The sequence below is a fragment of the Ictidomys tridecemlineatus genome, chromosome 9, assembly GCF_052094955.1.
Source record: "Ictidomys tridecemlineatus isolate mIctTri1 chromosome 9, mIctTri1.hap1, whole genome shotgun sequence".
Classification (NCBI taxonomy): domain Eukaryota; kingdom Metazoa; phylum Chordata; class Mammalia; order Rodentia; family Sciuridae; genus Ictidomys; species Ictidomys tridecemlineatus.
Window position 1 is genome coordinate 113,631,455 of NC_135485.1, and position 6,000 is coordinate 113,637,454.

A 6,000-nucleotide genomic window follows, 5' to 3' on the forward strand; every position below is an offset into this window, starting at 1 on the left:
ACCTAACAAAAGAAGTGAAAGATTTATACAGTGAAAACTACAGAACCCTAAAGAGAGAGATAGAAGAAGATCTTAGAAGATGGAAAAATGTACCCTGTTCATGGATAGGCAGAACTAACATCATCAAAATGGCGATATTACCCAAAGTTCTCTACAGGTTTAATGTGATGCCAATCAGAATCCCAACGGCATTTCTTGTAGAAATAGATAAAGCAATCATGAAATTCATATGAAAAAACAAAAGACCCAGAATAGCAAAAGCAATTCTAAGCAGGAAGTGTGAAATAGGCGGTATAGTGATACCAGATTTCAAACTGTACTACAGAGCAATAGTAACAAAAACAGCATGGTACTGGTACCAAAACAGGCAGGTGGACCAATGGTACAGAATAGAGGACACAGAGACCAATCCACAAAATTACAACTTTCTTATATTTGATAAAGGGGCTAAAAGCATGCAATGGAGGAAGGATAGCATCTTCAAAAAATGGTGCTGGGAAAACTGGAAATTCATATGCAACAAAATGAAGCTGAACCTCTTTCTCTCGCCATGCACAAAAGTTAAGTCAAAATGGATCAAAGAGCTTGATAACAAATCAGAGACTCTGCGCCTCATAGAAGAAAAAGTTGGCTCCGATCTACATATTGTGGGGTCGGGCTCCAAATTCCTTAATAGGACACCCATAGCCCAAGAGTTAATAACAAGAATAAACAAATGGGACTTACTCAAACTAAAAAGTTTTTTTCTCAGCAAGAGAAACAATGAGAGGTAAATAGAGAGCCTACATCCTGGGAACAAATTTTTACCCCTCACACTTCAGATAGAGCCCTAATATCCAGAATATACAAAGAATTCAAAAAATTAAACAATAAGAAAAGAAATAACCCAATCAACAAATGGGCCAAGGACCTGAACAGACACTTCTCAGAGGAAGACATACAATCAATCAACAAGTACATGAAAAAATGCTCACCATCTCTAGCAGTCAGAGAAATGCAAATCAAAACCACCCTAAGATACCATCTTACTTCAGTAAGATTGGCAGCCACTATGAAGTCAAACAACAATAAGTGCTGTCGAGGATGTGGGGAAAAGGGTACATTTGTACATTGCTGGTGGGACTGCAAATTGGTGAGGCCAATTTGGAAAGCAGTATGGAGATTCCTGAGAAAGCTGGGAATGGATCCACCATTTGACCCAGCTATCGCCCTTCTGGGACTATTCCCTGAGGATCTTAAAAGAGCACACTATAGGGATACTGCCACATCAATGATCATAGCAGCACAATTCACAATAGCTAGACTGTGGAACCAACCCAGATGCCCTTCAATAGATGTATGGATAAAAAAAAAATGTGGTATTTATACACTGTGGAGTATTACACAGCACTAAAAAATGACAAAATCATGGAATTTGCAGGGAAATGGATGGCATTAGAGCAGATTATGCTAATCGAAGCTAGCAAATCCTTAAAACGCAAATGCCAAATGTCTTCTTTGATATAAAGAGAGCAACTAAGAACAGAACAGGGAGGAAGAGCATGAGAAAAAGATTAACATTAAACAGAGACGAGTGGGGGGAGAGAAAGGGAGAGAGAAGGGAAATCATATGGAAATGGTAGGAGACCCTCAATGTTACACAAAATTACATATAAGAGGTTGTGAGGGGAAAGGGGGGGGAAACAAGGGAGAGAATTGAACAACAGCAGATGAGGTAGAGAGGGAAGATGGGAGGGGAGGGGAGGAGGGATAGTAGGGGATAGGAAAGGTAGCAGAATACAACAGTCATTAATATGCCATTATGTAAAAATGTGAATGTGTAACCGATGTGATTCTGCAATTTGTATTTGGGGTAAAAATGGGAGTTGATAACCCACTTGAGTCAAATGTTTGAAAGATGATATGTCATGAGCTTTGTAATGTTTTGAACAACCAATAAAAAAAAAAAAAAAATTGGCCGGGAAAAATCTTGACAACAATGCCATCAGTGAACACTTATTTTACCAGAGTGCATGGAGGGTATATGTAATTCAATAGCTTATATACAGCTTGGTTTGTAGTTTTAATAACCATAAACATGCTCGAGAGAGAAATGAGCATCACGTCATATTCAAGACTAAAGACACATCTTCTTCATCTTGCTACTTACCTAACATGTAGTATAGAAGTAAATGTAATAGTTGGAAACAACCTCCGGGGTGTTAATTGAGATAACAGTGGAGGGGTCTGGCCCCTGGCAGAGGAAGGCCCCTGGAGCCGGGGTGCAGTGGCATGCGGAGCTCTTCCTGGCACCCAGGTTGGAGGGGGGAGTCCCCTGGAACCTGGGTGGGGCAGCTTATGTAGCTTCACCCTACAGCCAGGGTGGAGAGGGCTGGGCCCTGGAGGAGGAGTTCCCTGGACCCAGGCTTCTGCAGCCCATGGACCTCCTACTGGGACCCAGGTGGTAGGGATTTGTCCCCTGGAGAAGGCAGTGCCCTGGACCCTGGCTTCAGCATCTTACCAAGTTCCACCTGGAAGCCATGGTGGAGGAGTCCAGGCCCTGGAAAAGGGCGTCCTCTGGAGCCTGGCTGCAGCAGCATGCAGAGGTCCCCACAGCCTGTGTGCCACACAGCCCGCTGAGCCCCTCCCTCCACCGCACCCAGGGTCAAGTTGTTTCGCCCATGGAGGGAAGAATCTGCTCAAGCCTGTGTACAAAGGCGGCGTGCAGAGCTCCCCCTGGCACTCAGGGTGAAGGGGTCTCGCCCCTGGGGCAGGGAGTGCCCTGGACCCTGGCTACAGTGGCGTGCATGGCTCCCCCACCAGCCAGGGTGAAGTGTTCTGGCTCCTGGAGTGCGAAGTCCCCTGGAACCTGGCTGCAGTGGTTTCTGGAGAGACCCCAGGCCCCCCGGGGTGGAGGAGTCTCTCTCCTGGAGGGTGGACTCCACTGGACCCTGGCTGCAGCTGGATGCGGGGCTCCCCCCCACACACCCAGGGTTTCGGTGTCTCCCCCTGGAAAGGAAAGTGCCCTCAACCCTGCATGCCACTGCAGTGCGGAGCTCCCCCTGGCACCCAAGGCTGGAGAGGCCTCCTCCCTGGACAGGGGAATGCTCTAGATCCTGGTAGCAGGAGCATGGTGCAGAGCTCCTTCTGGTCCCCAAGGTGGAGGGGTTCCTCCCTTGGAGAAGGATTCCCATGGAGTCTAGCTGCAGCAGCATACACAGAGCCCCCCCTGAACCTAGGGTGGAGGGCTCCGGCCCTAGGACAGAGGAGTCCCATAGACCCTGGCTGCAGCAGCTTGCAGATCTCCTCCAGGCACCCTGGGTGGATGGTAGTCCACACTGGAGCGGGGACTGGCCTAAACCCTGGCTGCAGCACAGAGAGTTTTGCCCTCCCCCTGAAACCCAGGGTGAAGGGATCTTGCCCCTTGATAGAGGAGTGTCCCCAAGCCTGTGTGCCACAGCCTGCTGAGCTCCCCCAGCACCCAGTGTGGAGGGATCCTGGCGCGGAGGGCCCTGGAGAAGGGAGGCTCCTTGAGTCTGGCTGCTGCAGCATGCAGAGGGCACCTGGGCAACTAGAGTGAACCTTTACCTACCCTGGAAGGGGAAGTCCCTTCAATCCGGGCTGTGGCAGCCTGCTGAGCTCCCCCTGGCTCCCCGTGTAGAGGGGAATCTCGCCACTGGAGAGGAGAGTGCCCTGGACCCTGGGTGCAGCAGCCTGCAGCCCTCCCTGGGAATTCAGGGTGAAGTGGTCTCGCCACTGGAGGGGAAGGGTCATGGGCCCCGGCTGCAGCATGCAGAGTTCCCCTGGCGCCCAGGGTGAAGCTTTCTCTCTCCTGAAGTGGGGAGTGCACTCCACCCTGGCTGGGCTGGCCTAAGAAGCTCCCTCAGGCACCCAGGATGGAGGGGTCTCGCCTCTGGAAGACAGAGTCCCCTGGAGCCTGGGTGCATTCAGACCTCTCCCTGGCACCCAGCTTGGAGGGTTATCTCACCTGGAGGTGAAAGTCCCCTGGACCCTGGCTGCTGCAGATTGTGGAGCTGCTTTCTACACCCCTGGTGGAGGGGGCCCGCCCCTGGAGGAGGAGTTCCCTGGACCCTGCCTTCTGCAGCTTGTGGACCTCCCACTGGGACCCAGGCGAAAGGGATCTGGCCTCTGGAGAAGGGAGTGCCCTGGACCCTGGCTTGAGCATCTTGCTGAGCTCCACCTGGAACCCAGGGTGCAGGAGTCCTGAACATGGAGAAGGGCGTCCCCTGGAGTCTGGCTGCAGCAGTATGCAGGGCTGCCCACATCCTGCTGTTCCACAGCCTGTGTGCCACAGGCTGCTGAGCTCCCCCAGCAGCCAGCATCAAGATGTTTCGCCCATGGAGGGAAGAATCTGCTCAAGCCTGGGTACAAAGGCGTGCAGAGCTCCCCTTGGAACTCAGGGTGAAGTGGTTTCCACCCTGGGGAGGGGAGTGCCCTGAACCCTGGCTGCAGTGGCCTGCAGGGCTCCCCCACCACCCAGGGTGGAGGGTTCTCGCCTCTGGAGTGAGGAGTCCCCTCGACCTTGGCTGCAGCGGCTTCAGGAGGGAACCCAGGCAAGCTGGGTTGGGTGGCCTTCCTCCTGCAGGCTGGAGTCCACTGGACACAGGCTGCAGCTAGATGCAGAGCTCACCCCAACACCCACGGTGGGGGTGACTGCCCCTGGAGGGGAAAGTGCCCTCAACCCTACCTGCAGTGGCGTGGCGTGCGGAGCTCGCCCTGGCACCCAGGCTGGAGAGGTCTCCCTCCTTGACAGGGGAATGCATCCTAGATCCTGGCTGAGGCAGCCTGGTGAGGAGCTCCTTCTGGTCCCCAGGGTGGAGGGTTCGCGCCCCTGGTGAAGGATTCCCAGGGAGTCTAGCTCCAGCAGCTTATTTAGATCCCCCAGCAACTAGGGTGGAGGGTTCCCGCCCCTGGACAGAGGAGTCCCCCAGACCAGGGATGTAGCAGCATGCAGATCTCTTTTGGCACCCAGGGTAGAGTGGTCTCGCCCCTAGAGGGCAGAGTGTCCTCTACCCTGGATGCAGTGGAAGGATCAAATACTTTAAAGGTATAATCAAAACCAGCTACCCCCAAAATAAACTTTTTTCCTTCTTTAGCACTATAAGAATAAGGCAAAATTAATCTACACATATTTGGGTTAAAAGTCCCTGGATTTGAGTGGCAATTTTGGGCACCTCTTAGGAAGCTGTACTTGGGCATCTTCACTATTAATTAAATCTATCCCTGCACTACCTCTAGTGGCATGAAAGGATTTCTGGAAGGATGTTCTGTTTAAACTGGAAGGACTTGGAATAGTCTTGACTGGAAACATTTATGACATGACATCTTAAGAGGGCTAGAAAAATGGATTCCATCTTCTTCCCACAGCCAGTGGCCAGGCAGCACTGGACTTTTATCTGTGGACCAGTGGAATTTAGCCTAATTTAGGACAAACAGCTAAGGTATGATTTTTCTCTTTCCTCTGTCACTTGCCACAAATAATCAGCCAAATGAGATCTAACTGGCAGTGGTGGTGATGGTGGAGGGAACACCTCCATATAGGACATTATTGGAGGACACACATGATGAGAAATAGAGAACTTTGAAATAGCATTGTGACCAAGCATGCAACACAGGTTCGGACCTATATCTTCCCAATCCTTTGAATATAAGGAACTACTTTCTGGGTACCAGGAGTAGCAAGCATCTTTTTCTACCAGCATAGCAGAGAGATCAGCATTACTATGGCATATCCAGCCTTGCAAAGTACATAGGACAGTTCAGCTCAATGACATCATTGAGCATCAAGATAGAGGATTTCCCATAGCTCAACAATATGTATTGGTACCAGCTCACGAGATACGTGCAGCACAGCCTGATGTAATTTTATAAACTAATTTATTAAATGGTTGTTATGGGCTAGGCCATATGGGCCATGACCACACAGGCTCTATCTTACCCTGAGACTCTACATCATGTGAAAAATGCTTCTGCCATAGGAAAATCCTACCTCTGTACCCA